This window comes from Hibiscus syriacus, unplaced genomic scaffold (genome assembly GCF_006381635.1).
Source record: "Hibiscus syriacus cultivar Baekdansim isolate YM2019G1 unplaced genomic scaffold, ASM638163v2 tig00110511_pilon, whole genome shotgun sequence".
NCBI classification, from domain to species: Eukaryota; Viridiplantae; Streptophyta; class Magnoliopsida; order Malvales; family Malvaceae; genus Hibiscus; species Hibiscus syriacus.
The window spans coordinates 1307632-1322748 of NW_024062767.1; the positions used below are offsets into that span (position 1 = coordinate 1307632).

General features: G+C 38.7%; 1 pseudogene; it reads left to right on the top strand.

The window, feature by feature from the left end:
* Nucleotides 1-13958: 13958 nt before the first annotated feature.
* On the top strand, nucleotides 13959-14024 carry LOC120130117 (annotated as a pseudogene).
* Nucleotides 14025-15117: the final 1093 nt, after the last annotated feature.

Here is a 15117-nt window from a genome sequence, read left to right on the forward strand (position 1 = left end):
TTTCAATTTCAGATTATTTGAAAATCGAAAAATTTGGGTTTTTATATTTTAGATACCCTTTAGCTCTATAAATGAGTAATCCACTAACCTATTAAAGCTCTAATCCAATAAAAATTAGGATATTTAATTATTTATTGTGTGAGTAATTATATATATATATATATATATATATTATAGTAGAAGTATTGAATAAGTTACATTAAATAAAAAATTTAAAATTTAAAATAGTTTTAATTTTAAATTCAGATTTAAATATTTAGATATCAATTTTTTTCGGATCTAATACGGATCACTATTTTATGTATCTAAAATTTTTGAATATCTGAATTTTTTGATCAGATCAAATTTGATATCCGAATTTACACACCTAATAGAAATCATACAAAATTGTTTTATTTCATTGTTTCCTCTTTGCCAAATCTAATAGTTAACAATAATATTTGAATAGCCTGCCAGCCTATTAAGAGGCATGATAATCCTAGGTCTCGCATCAACCATTAAAGATTTAACATAAAAGCACACCGGACAAACCATATGAGGAGGACTCTCTCTTTCCTTCTCTCTCACCTACACTATGGATGTTATTCTATCTTCATTCCCTTTTCTCACATGGATCATCCTAGCTCATGTCTGAGTCCATGATACTTGCGACTCCCCGTCTAAATATGAAGGAGTGAACCACTAATAGGCAATGAGATACAATTGTTCCCACCAAAAATTGGTACGGTGAGCGTGGACAACTTTTAACATAAAAGAAATCAATTTAGAATGGACCCTCAGATCAAAATGATCAAGCCAATATCCATTGTTTTTCTCAAAATCCTCCCAAGCCACCTAATCCCGCTTATAATTTGTTGTATTTTGGATTTTACTATACTTATTATGGTTCATACAATCAGTCTGGCTAACATGCAGACCAATATTATCCTCAACCTCCACATCCTCAAAATCTATATTCTTATGGCTTAAAAAAACAAATTTATAGTCTCCAAAATGACTTGTAAAGCTTGCATGATAGTTTCAAGCTTCTCAAGCAGCAGTACGAAAGACCTACTCGAGGAATCATCGAGTTATCCCCAATGTTGAATCGTCAATGAAAGATATGTGATAGAACCTCATATAATGCTATACAGTTCTAACCTATGGTGACATGAATAGCCCGTATCATAGTCTTTTGAAAAGTGTCCCACAAAGCCTAGGTCACAGTCTCCTTATAATATTTTATTTGCTCTAACTTATGATGTCAGGAAGAACCCTCATTAGGACTTACCAAACTACTACCTAGCCAAAGTACTCTGAAACCCCATCCTTAATATATATATATTTGAACAACTAATACATGCATTTATTGGGGTGTGATACATCCACTTAAGTGTCAAGTTTACGAGTATGTTTCTATTATCCTCCATTATGTTACCATAGTGTGAGATGTCCCCACTAAGTAGAGTTGTCTCTCCTTTTGGCTAAGATTGTTGACCAACCTCCACTTTGAATGTCAAGATATCTACACTCTTTTTTAGACTTAGATACCGTTGTCACCAACGAATGTCCAAAAGTGTTGACATCCCTTTACCCACTAATTATAGAATCTTTAAGTTACATTCGTATCTACAGAACCGTGAGTTCCTCTGAGGGCGTTAGGTTGCCTTTACCCAAACTGTAACTAAAGATCTATAAGGGTCGAGATGCCTCTGCTTTGGTGTAGAGATGCATTTTCCTTATTTCTACAACGAAAAAGATGCCTAAGTTCTATTTGTCATGACCGGTACACGATAAGATGCCTCTACACCCAACATAGTGTCACGGACTTAGCCTAGTTGGTTCGGTTGCTAATCCGTGCGGCACTCGAAAGGGACGCTTCCCAACCAAGTCAGGCTTAATCTCGTAGATCTGATCAAACATAAACAAACATCGCATTAGATCTTTATAGCCACATGGTCATTCGACCAATAATCCGAGCCCGTGGGGCATAGCGGATGCACACCTCAACCCCCGGACTTCTCCGAGAGAAAAATGTTTTATTAATAAAAGAAACATCGGGTTACAGAAGACTCACCCACACCATCGATTAGGCCGTAGGGGCGGCCCTCGATGGTGTTCACAAGACACGTACCTTTACCTGTGGATCAGCCCAAACTCTGCCGGCTGTCCACCCCTACATATATGCGGAAAAAAAAATAATAGAAATGCTACCTATAGATGTTGAAATGCTCGAACAGGGGACAGTAAGTCATACCCCACTCCCTACCTAAAACATTGAAATGCTTGAAAAGAGGACAAGCTTATTCTACCCTGCCACTAGGCCCTATACATGGTTGGCCTTGGCGTACTTACCCGGTTGTGGCCCTATAAAAGGGATAGTCACAACAATCTCCCCCACCTAATTTTTCGACGTCCTCTTCGACTGTATGGCTTGAAACTCTTCAATCTTTTGCTTGAATGCCCTGAGATCATACTCTCTTTCCCAAGTGTCCTCTTCCTGATCAAAGCCTCCCCACTTGACTAGATACTCCCGTCTTTGCTTTCCACCCACCTTAACAATTCTCCCTGCCAGAATCTCGTCAACATGACGCTGTGAGGGTGGTTGTGTGCCGATTGACTCCCTGGCAGACATACTCAGATTATCGATATTGGGATCAGTGTGAAACGGCTTTAAATTGCTCACATGGAAGACAGGGTGAACTCTCATACAAGGAGGAGGGTCAACTTTGTACGAAGCATTCCCCACCTTTGCTACTATTGAGACTGGACCCTCGTATTTACGCACCAAGCGACGATCCCTCTGGTGCAAAAATCTAAGTTGTTCTGGCATCAACTTGACTAGCACCAAATCTCCAACCTGAAAGTGTAGGTCTCGTCTGTTACGATCTGCGCATTTCTTCATACGCTTTGCTGCTTTCTCCAAGTAAGCCTTGGCAATCTCCATATTCTGCTTCCACTCTCCCACAAAATTTGAGGCACGAGGGCATCTACCTTGAGAGGTCTCATCCACAGTATGAGGAAGTCTTGGCTGCTGACCTGTCACCAGTTCAAAAGGGCTTTTATTAGTAGATGAACTCTTTTGTGAATTAAAACATAATTGTGCCACATCCAATAATGGAGGCCAGTTCTTCTGATTGGCCTGAATAAAGTGCCTCAGGTACTCCTCCAAGAGTCCATTAAATCGCTCAGTCTGTCCATCTGTTTGAGGGTGGTAACTCGACGAAAAGTTGAGTTGTGTCCCCACTAACTGGAACAATCCCTTCCAAAATTTCCCAATAAATCTTCCATCCCGGTCACTGACTATGCTCTGAGGAATGCCCCAATATTTCACCACATGTTTGAACACCAACTTAACAGTCTCTTCCGTTGAATAATACTTTGATGCTGGTATAAAAGTGGCGTACTTTGAGAACCTGTCCACTACCACCAAAATTGATCCAAGATCTCCTACTTGAGTTAAGCGTGATATAAAATCCAAGGAGATACTCTCCCAAGGTCGGGCGGGCACGGGTAGTAGCTCGAGCAACCCGGCAGTCCTCTGTCGATCTACCTTATCTTGTTGACAGATAAGACATGTCTTGGTGTAATCCATCACATCTTGGCGCATTTGAGGCCAATAATACCCTTGTCCCAACAAAGCAACAATACGCATCCAACCGGGATGCCCGACCCATGGGGTATCATGACATTCCTTCAACAGCTTCTGTCGTAGATTTCCAGCTCAAGGAACAAACATTCGTGGCCCCTTTGTCATCAATAAGCCATTTTCTATCCAAAACCATTTCGAAACACCCTTTTTAACCATCTCCATAAGGGCCACCACTTGTAGATCTTGCTTGGAAAAGTTCACAATGAGCTGACGAATTTCATTAGACACTCTACTAGCGGATATAGGGGCCACACATCGGAGGGCTACCAAATCTGCTCTGCGACTCAAAGCGTCAACAACCTGATTCTTTTTCCCCGCCTTATGCTCAAATTTAAAGTCAAACTCAGCCAGAAACTCTTACCATCTAGCTTGCTTTGCTGTCAGTTTCGGTTGTGTCAGGAAGTGGCTAACTGCTGTATTATCGGTCTTTACCACAAATTTGGAACCCAACAAATAATGCCTCCAAATCCTCAAACAATGAATTACTGCGAGAAGTTCTTTCTCTGGAGCTGTATATCTCGCTTCAGTTTCATTTAGCTTCCTACTCTGAAACGCCACGGGATGTTTGTCCTGTAAGAGTACCCCTCCAATTGCATAGTCGGATGCGTCTGTCTATACTTCTAGAGGCTTTTCTAGGTCTGGCAAGGTAAGCACTGGTTCACTGATTACCACCTTCTTTAAATCGTCAAAGGCCTCTTGACAGTCCTTGGACCAAACCCACTCACAGCCTTTCTTTAGCAAATCAGTGAGTAATTTTACTCTACGAGAATAACCTTCTACGAATCGTCTATAATAATTGGCCAAACCAAGGAAAGATCTAAGGTCACTAACATTTTGTGGGGTCGGCCACTCCTGGATAGCCTTCACCTTTTCTTTATCCATACGAATGCGCCCTCGTTCAATGATGTGGCCCAAAAATTGGACTTGTGTTTAAGCGAAAGTATATTTCTCCTTCTTCACAAACAACTGATTTTCCCATAATCTCGTTAGCACCAATCGAAGATGCTCCAAGTGCTCTTATATAGAAGTGCTAAATATCATTATATCGTCCAAGTAGATGACTACGAATTTATCGAGATAGTCATGGAACACCTGGTTCATCAAAGTGCAGAAAGTAGCGGGAGCATTGGTTAGTCCAAAAGGCATAACAAGTAATTCAAATGCTCCATACCGAGTTACACATGCCGTTTTTGGCTCATCCCCTTCGGCCACTCTCACTTGATGGTATCCCGACCTGAGATTCAACTTCGTGAAATACTTAACATTATTCAGTTGGTCGAACAAATCGACAATCAACGGAATGGGATACTTTTTTCCTGACAGTCACTTTGTTTAATGCTCTATAATCAACACATAATCTCAAACTCCCATCATGTTTTCTCTGGAATAACACAGGCGCCCCAAAAGGTGACTTCGAGGGTCGAATAAATCCTGCTTGGAGCAACTCATCCAATTGTTTCCTCTACTCTGCCAACTCCGGAGGACTCATCCGATATGGGCACTTCGCAGGAGGTTTTACTCCCGGGATTAATTCAATCTCATGGTCCACCAACCGTCTAAGGGGCAACTCTTTCGATAATTCACCTGGGATTACATCCTCAAAGTCAATCAGCACTTCTTGAACATTCTTGGGCACCGTGCCAAGATTGTCATCCTCTTTGGAAATTGGAAAGACTAAGAAGGAAGGCTCCCCCTTTTTCACCCCTCTCTTAAATTGGATAGCAGACAATATCTTCTTCTCAGGATGAGGGAGAATCGTAGCTGGTACCACACATGGCTGCTCCCCCATGAACATTAAACAGCTTGATGCCGGGAAAGGAATCACATGGGCTGCCATCATAAAATCGAGCCCTAATACCACGTCAAAATCATCCATGTGGGAAACAGTGAAATCTACACTTTCTTCCCAAGACCCAAGCTTGATACTGACCCTCTTCACACCTCCACATAACGTTAAAGCGGCAGAGTTAACTACTTTCATTTGTCCTACCTCCTTGGTGACAATCAACTTACATCTCTCAGCTTCCTCTGGAGAGATAAACGTATCTGTGGCCCCTGTGTCGACTAGAGCTTTAGAGGTTTTCCCATTTACTGAGATGTCCACATACATCAATCCCCTCTCTGGCTCTTTCCTCAAGTTACTCAACTGAGATGTAATGCAATTATGAATCGGATGGAGCCCATTCTAGTTGGCTCAGGCTCGATATCTCCCATCGGAGCGTTCACTCGTTCTCCGTCCTTTGTTGTTGCGACCATGGCATTAAAAGCACTTCGTTGTGGACACTCTGTAACCCGATGAGGTCCATTGCAAAGAAAACACCTTAACGAGGGTATATTCCCTCCATTGCTCGAGCCAGGACCAGTAGGGACTTTATTTTGAGCTGGGTCCCTTCCAGGGAATCTTCTATTTGCTCCCCAACTCGATGTCTTCTCCCCTCGAGCCAACTTGTTCCCACTAACCTGTTGGGTGTTAGCTCCACTCCTAGAAGGCGTCTTACGCTTTCCAGGATGATCGTTATAATCATTAAGGCACTCGGCAGCAGCTATCGCTACTGTCAAATCTTGAACCTTTTGTCTCTGCAGCTCGAGTCTAGCCCATGGCTTGAGCCCTTCAAGGAAATGAAACAACTTATCTCTTTCCGACATATCCTTTATATCCAACATCAAGGTTGAGAACTCTCTCACATACTCCCGTATAGTCCCAGTGTGGGATAATTCCCTTAGCTTTTTACGAGCGTTGTAATCTACATTCTCGGGGAGGAAAGAGGTCTTCAATTCCTTCTTTAACGCATCCCAAGTCGTAATGGAACACACTCTATCTTTGAACTTGGATCGCCACCATAACTTAGCGTCACTACCTAGATACATCAAAGCCATTGCCACCTTATCTTCCTCAGACTCTGTGCGCATAGCTCGAAAATACTGCTCTATATCAAATAAGAAATTCTCAAGCTCTTTAGCATCCCTCGCTCCATCAAAGCATTGAGGATCAGGGATCTTGGCTCGTACGCCCACTCTTTCAATAGGGTTTGCGATCAAACTAGTTACCGCTGCCTGAAGCACATTGACTTGAGCCTTCAACTCATCATACCCAAGTTTTATGACGCCTATGGCATCTCTTGTCTCATTGCACAAATCAGACACTGTCCCGAGCAAATCCTCTTGGGTATCCTTGACTCTCCTCATACGATCACCAGATATCATATGAGCTCTAAGGGCCGCTAGCGTGGCTTCGATCTCTTCTACCTTCCGTCGATCAACCGAACCAGTCTCTTGCACAACTGGATCGGTAGCTTCCTGCTCTACACCTCTGTGAGAGCTTGTCGATCCGCCATTTCATGTGCGAACCATTCTCTATACAACTGGCTCAGTAACTTCCTGCTCTACACCTCTGTGAGAGCTTGTTGCTCAGCCATTTCATGTGCGAACCATTCTCTATAACTCGCTGGCACCTCTATGCCTGCAACACAAATAAGCACAATCGTGCCTAAATTAGGAAGGAAAAGAGCACCGCTGTACTGAATCCATAGCACCTCTGTGCTAGAATTAACGATTGAGCACCTCTGTGCTTCAATCGAGAGCTGACACCTCTGTGTAGCCAAAAGTGATTGAGCACCTCTGTGCTTCAATCGAGAACTGACACCTCTGTGCAGTTAAAAAAAAAATGACTGAGCACCTCTGTGATTCAGCCGGGAGCTGACACCTCTGTGTAGCTAAGATGATTGAGCACCTCTGTGCTTCAATCGAGGACTGACACCTCTGTGCAGCCAAAATGACTGAGCACCTCTGTGCTTCAATCTAAAATCTGGCACCTCTGTGCATTAGAAGGATTGAGCACCTCTGTGCTACAATCTAAAATCAAGCACCTCTGTTCTTTTACAAATGACCGAGCACCTTCGTGCTGCGATCTGCGGCCAAGTACCTCTGGGCTAGGTTTAGCACTTGTGCACAGCTGTGCAACAAGTAGGTAACAAGCACTATCAAGCTTTACTCAACAAAATGAGCACCTCCGTGCTTTTAGTAAACGAACACGCACCTCTGTGCTCTGATACCAAGTGTCACAGACTTAGCCTAGTTGGTTCGGTTGCTAATCCGTGCGGCACTCAAAAGGGACGCTTCCCAACCAAGTCAGGCTTAATCTCGTAGATCTGATCAAACATAAACAAACATCGCGTTAGATCTTTATAGCCACATGGTCATTCGACCAATAATCCGAGCCCGTGGGGCATAGCGGATGCACACCTCAACCCCCGGACTTCTCTGAGAGAAAAATGTTTTATTAATAAAAGAAACATCGGGTTATAGAAGACTCACCCACACCATCGATTAGGCCGTAGGGGCGGCCCTCGGTGGTGTTCACAAGACACGTACCTTTACCTGTGGATCAGCCCAAACTCTGCCGGTTGTCCACCCCCTACATATATGTGAAAACAAAATAATAGAAATGCTACCTATAGACGTTGATATGCTCGAACAGAGGACAGTAAGTCATACCCCCACTCCCTACCTAAAACATTGAAATGCTTGAAAAGAGGACAAGCTTATTCTACCCTGCCACTAGGCCCTATACATGGTTGGCCTTGGCATACCTACCCGGTTGTGGCCCCATAAAAGGGATAGTCACGACAATAGCACGTTATCACAGATTGAGTAGCCTCCTCTACCTAGATAAAAAAAGTGTTGAGATGTATCACTCTCTTCTTAGACTACATGATTATGTTCTAAAATGACCAAAAGAGTTCATAGTTTTCTCTCTAACAAGTGTTGAGATAGCCTTACCCTAAAATTATTGAGATACCTCTAGAAAGTTAGTTAATGTAAGAACGTCTATCACTTTTACTGATATAGCTTGAATTTTCCTCCAAAGAGTGTTGGGATGCCTCTGCTATAGCGTTGAGATGTCATTTCCCTAGTAAAAGGAAAGTTAACCTTCCTCATTGTTTCTACCACGATAAAGAAGCTGGTCAACCAAATCTATCTAAGGGAGTTGAGTTATCTTCTCTTCGATCGAAGGTCTTAAGAATCCTTAACCTTATGATTTTTATATAATAACTCTATCACTGCCACATGTTTGGTCAATATCAGATCGGTCAATAACAAGTTAGATCTTTTAAAAGTCAAGTCAATTACATGTCAGGTAAAATTAGATCTTGATTGTTTCAAGTCAGGTTAATCTCATACTCAAATTCATATCCGATCGGATGCATGTTGATTTTGGTTATCACATTATTAGGTTTAATTATGTTAGCTCTTATGAACAACTGAAATATTCCAAGAGGGGGTGAATTGGTCTTTTAAAAGTTATGGTGGAAACAATCGAAAAAATAAAAGTTTTGCATAATGATTTAGAGTGGTTAGAATTTATTAATCGAAGTCAACAATCACTACCTTAGTATCCACACTAAGATTTTTCAAATTCACTAGATTTTCTTATCTTTAAGGATAAGGTGTAACATTACAAACACTTCAAGGTTCATACCCCAAAACCTTAAATACACACTCTCTCAAAGAATAAATACAAATAAAGCAAACAATTATGAAAATCTCACTATGAAAATATGTTTGCAAAATTTAAGCACTCATCCAATTCACGATTGAGTAAAATAAATAATGTATGTCACAAGTGTGTTTACAGTAAAGAATTTGACAAATTAAGAATAAAAAAATACTTTGATGTTGGTAGGTTGGTTCGATATTGTAGACACCCATTTTCGCCCGGGGCCTATTTAGTATATATATTAATATTATATTTTATCTTTATATTTTAGTTTAAATAGATGTTAGTATTTCAATTAGGATTTAGAATATTATTTTATTCTATATTTGTTTTAGGTATTTTAGTTTAAATAGTTTTAAGTGTTTTAATTAGGATAAAAGCTAATATAATATGAATTATCTTTAGCTTGTTTTTAGCAATTTGAAGGCTATAAATACCCTATAAGGGTAAGCCTAGAAACACACACATCTGAGAATAAAATCTCCTTTTTCTCTATAGCTTTCTGTTTATTTTTTGCACACTTCTTTATTTTCTTTTAAATTTCGTTTTCAACAATTATGCTAAGTATGACTTTGGTCATGCTTAGCTAATTTTCTTTTAAGCCGAAGTCTAAAGCGAAGGTTCAATCCCAAATGTGAGAATTGATTTGCTTATTAAAGCATATTTGACTTTCCGAGAACACACTTAGCAAAATTGTTTGCTAAGAGGAAATTGAGATCAGAACCAATTATTGTTGAAACAACATAATCCGATTCGACAGCGAAGAATTGTCCTTGTAAGTCGACGTGAATTTTGAAGTAAACACCTGTTTTGATAATCCGAGGAATTTGAGGCAAAGCTGAAGTCTGAAGTTGCTTTCATTATAAGTTTCTCTTTATCTCGATCTCTTTAGATTATTTATTTAATTATTTTCTTTTATTTAATTCTTATCTTTTATTTTAAAAACAACTTTTAAAAACCTCTTTTTATCTTTACTACTATTATTTATTATTTTATTATATTTCCCTTTTTTATCTTTTTTTGTTTTATCTTTATTTTCTCACTTTTTTATTTTTTTTATTTTATTTTTATGTTCTCTTTTAACATTTTTATATTTATTATTTTTCTTTTCAAAAATTTAATATTTTCTTCATTTATTTTATTTTTTTAACATTTTTAACATTTTTTTAATATTTCATTCTTTGATTTTTTTTTTAAATTTAATTTTTATTTGATATTTCTTTTATTTTATAATCTAACGTTTTCAACTTTTTAGAGGTAATTTCAATCGATCAAAGGTAAGTAATTCGAATCGAGTCTTTAAATTTTAATTTTTGCAATTAGGACAACCAACAAATTAAATTAGTACCGAAAGGGCAGTACAAGGGTGCTAATCCTTCCTTGACAGTAACCGACTCTCGAATCCAACATATTTCTGGTAAAATGCAGATAAGGTAAGAAGGTGTCCGATGAACCTAGTTTTTTTATGTTTAAAAAAATAAATGATCGGTGGCGACTCTAACCTATTTATTTAAGTCGAAGCCCAATTCAGGGCCCAACCTGAAAGACGACCGTGACAGCTTGGAGACTCTGCTGGGGACAGGTAAGTGAGTCAGGCTACGATTAATTTCCAGTTGTCTTCTTAAGTAAAAAGTGTAAGTTTAAATTTTAAGTTAATTTTTTGATCCTTATTACTTACCTTTGATTATTTTTCAAATAAATGGTTGTACCGAATCCTTTTTAAGTGGGGGTGAAAGCGACGCCTTAGTGAGAATTTATTCTCCATGTAGGCCTAGCAAGTAACCTTCAGGATTCATATACCTTATGTATTCGTGTTAATTTATTCTCTGCATAGACGTAAGGGAATGTATCCTCTCGAGTTTAACTTAGTCCACATAAGCTTGTAATGGGCTTAGGACTAAGGTCTGGCAAGCCCAAGGGCGCACCTGCAAGGAGAACTCGGGTACCTTCTTTAGAACCTAAACCGAGAGACTACAAGGAATTAGAGCCTACCCTGAAACTCAATTTCAAAACATAGGATGTTTACTTTTATCATGCAGTTTATCATTTTTTTTACTTTTATCATTATTATTTCTATCTTACTAACTAATTTTTCTTTCATGTTTTCTTTTTTTTATCATTTGCATCATAAAAAAGAGGTAATTGATCTACAAAAAGTGTTCGTTACACACATATAATCTGTATTAATGTACAAAGGAGTTGTAATGCAAGAGGTGTAAAACGTCGAGGTACGACTGTGGTACGAAAAGACTTAGAAAGAAAAGGGAGACCGTCTACAAGGAAGCTATGTGTAAGATCTGGTTAGTTGTGCTTATGTCAGTTTAAAGCAGAATGATGTTCAAGAGCTACGGAGCATTTGGGATAGTTGGAAGAGTGGCCAGAAGCGGAAGTTCTGCCAACGATATGGAGATATGGCACTCCTTTAGGAGGTTTTTGTCTCTTTAGAAATAACATTTTTGTCCCAATAAAGATTATTCAGAATAAAATACATGTTTTTGGATCAATGCCTCGAACATTTCTTGCATCATGCATTTAGACATTTTTTTGCATTTTGTTATTTTTATTTCTTTACATTCGCATTAACTAACAAAAAATGTTTAATAAAAAATAAGAGGGAACAAACACCGGATATACCTCCACAAGCCTTGGATCCATCAAGCTGGAGCAGTACCATCTACGCTGCACCATAAAGTCAAGTTTGTCAATAACGGGGCTCTAGTAATTTTAAATGCTGATGAAGATATTGTGGCGAGTGTGACCACTGATGCCCCATACATAGAAGCAAATGATGAAATGGTATAATATTCATTCCGCTCCTTAGAGTTTGTGAATGACACATTTGTGGCTGAAGAAGGAAAAATTTCCAAACCCCGGCTCTCCGATTGCACTAAAATGAAGATAAAACAGACATTGAGAAGAGGTGCCAAGGTGAGAAGAGGATTTGGGAGTCTGTTGCAAGAAAGGATCAATCACATCCTTCCTATAACAAAGCTAGACTAGTTCGGGCTTGGTTTTCGGTCCAGTCAACAACAGAAGAGGAAGGAAATTCAGAAAAACTGAGAAAGAAGATTGGTTAGATTAAATAGGAGTGAATTTTGATGGGAACCCATGGTTTTTCCACCTTTTTATGAAACATTTAAATCCGATGGTTATGAGTTTGGGACGATCTCACTAGATTTAGAGGCTGCTTTGAAAGATTGGAGTATTAACATTATAACCGCATAAAATGCCAAAAATATTGACGTCCTCCTTTTGCCACTTGGATCGGTGCTTAGCAACTGGACGGATGAAGAATTTCCTATGATTTTCAAATTTCTTTCAGAGTAATACTCAAACTATCCCTATTCGCCTACACCAGGGACAATATATGATCTTTTGTAAGAGTCCCAAGATAATGATAATGCAGGTGCTGATGATACTGACCTGGAAGTTGATTTTGAACAATTCGTTTGTCTTGGGGAAGTTGATGAATATGACAATGAAGACGAATGCAATTTACCTTCCGAATTGTTAAGAATGATAGAAAGATAAGACAAGAAAATATTGCTACATAAAGAGGAAATCGAAGTCCTGAATCTGGGTACAGAAGAGGAGAGAAAGTAAGTCAAAATTGGCACAACTCTCTCAACTGAAGCAAGACAAAACTTAATATTCTTACTTCAAGAATACAAAGATGTGTTTTCATGATCATATCAAGATATTTCGGGACTAGATACGAATATGGTAGTCTAAAAACTGCCCATCAAACCATAATGCAAACCGGTGCAACCAAAGCTAAGGAGAATGATGCCTGAAATGCTCCTTAAAATCAAGGAAGAGGTCAAGAAATAATTCGATACCGGCTTCCTTCAAGTGGTCGAGTATTCGGAATGGATGACTAACATAGTACTATTTTCAAAGAAAGATAGAAAAGTACACATATGTGTTGATTACCGAGACCTTAACAAGGATATAATCAGATTAAAATGCATGCCGATGACATGGAAAAAACAACATTTGTCACAACGTGGGGAACTTTCTGCTACAAGGTGATTCCCTTCGAACTAAAGAATGTTGGGGCAACATATCAAAGAGCCATGGTGACCTTGTTTTATGACATGATGCATAAGAAAATCGAGGTTTATATCGATGAGATGATTGTCAAAGCAAAAACGAAAATGAACATGTCAAGAATCTGAGAAAGCTCCTTCAAAGATTAAGAAAGTTCCAGCTGAAACTAAACCTTAACAAATGTACCTTCGGGGTAACATCCGAAAAGTTGTTAGGCTTCGTGGTCAGTAGGAGAGGTATCAAAGTCGATCTAGACAAAGTTAAAGCCATCCATAATTTACCTCCCCTATAAACACAGAAAGAGGTTCGAGGTTTTCTGGGTAGGTTATATTACATAGCGCTGTTCATATCTCAATTGACCGACAAGTGCGACCCAATTTTCTACCTTCTTCAAAAAAGTAACTCTAGAACATGGGGATATGACTGCCAGACTTCATTCGAGAAAATAAAAGAATACTTATCTTGCACTTCTATCTTAATGTCCCCCATTCAGGGTAAAGCTATATTCTTGTATTTATCCATATTCGAGAATTCAATGGGGTGTGTTCTAGGTCAACATGATGAATCCGAGAGGACGAAAAAGGCCATTTACTACCTAAGCAAGAAGTTCATTGATTTTGAGGTTAGATATCCTCCCATCGAAAAGCCCGATGGTAGATATTGTTATCCGAATTTGACATCGAGTACGCGAGCCAAAAATATATAAAGAGAAATGCCATATTAGATTTCTTGGCAAGCAGAACTGCTGAAAATTACAAGCCACTAGACTTTGTCTTCCCAGGTGAAGATCAGCATGGCCCTTGCGCAAGGAAGACACACACAAATCGAGAAATGGTCCAAATTTTTTGCCAGTAGATTGGGGAGTATTATTTTCCATCTATTTGTTTTTAAATTTGACATACGTTTTAGGACAAAACAAATTAAGTGAGGGGGAATGATAAGCATGTCAAATGTTTTCCCTGACTTGTTTGATTATTTGAAATTGAGTTATTCTGATATTGATGTGCTGGGATTGTTGGTTGCCAGTCCTAAACTTCACTTTCTACTCTTGCTTCCTTTTGAATTGTGATCATGTTTTGATCGAATTTAATTTGCATGATTGGTGATTGGTATAGTTGGTGAATATTTTGTTGAGTATTGATATTTCATGCTTTCGTCGATAGAGATGAACTTGACTCAGTGCATATAAACTTTTCTTGTGAGATTTGAGCCTAACGAGCATACGTTTTCTTTCTTGCTCATTGTTTGACTTGTGTGTGCCAGACTAATTAGGATGTTCTAGAACTTGTAATCACAATGCATATCGAGACTACATATTGAACGCAATGTTTTAATGTGATAGGGGCACCTAGGATAAACCTACTTTTCACAAAAGACTGCAATTTACATATCCACTAGTGAACCATACTTGAGCATATTTCCCTTTATTTGTTTTACACCTCAATTAAAACTGAAGCCTTTCTTTTTATTTTTCCTCTCTTTTCACACCCTTACCGAGACTTAAGATATTGTATCACTCTTGTTCCACCAAAAAAAAGAAAAAAATCATTGTTTCAAAAAAAGCAAGCTATTTACTATTTCGAACAACAACAAAAAACCCTTCGTTCGAAAAAAAGAAAAAAAAGGAAGGAAAAATTGACCGTTTCAATCATATTTCATCTATTATTTTTCCTTGTTTTGTTTTTCATTGCGCTTCTATTAATTCGTGTATTGTTTTAAATTATTTTGATCTCTTGTTTTGGTATTTTAAACCTTCTTTTTTGGCCTTTTCCTATCGTAACTTAAGCCCCATTACACCTTGTTTAAAGACCCCTTGATTATTATATTATATTCATTTTTCATAGTGGAGACTCGATTGGATTCCAAGCCTATGGTAATGTTTTGGTTAGTTTCAGTTTGAGTGATTTTATTCACCCCAAACACTTTGAGCGGATATGTG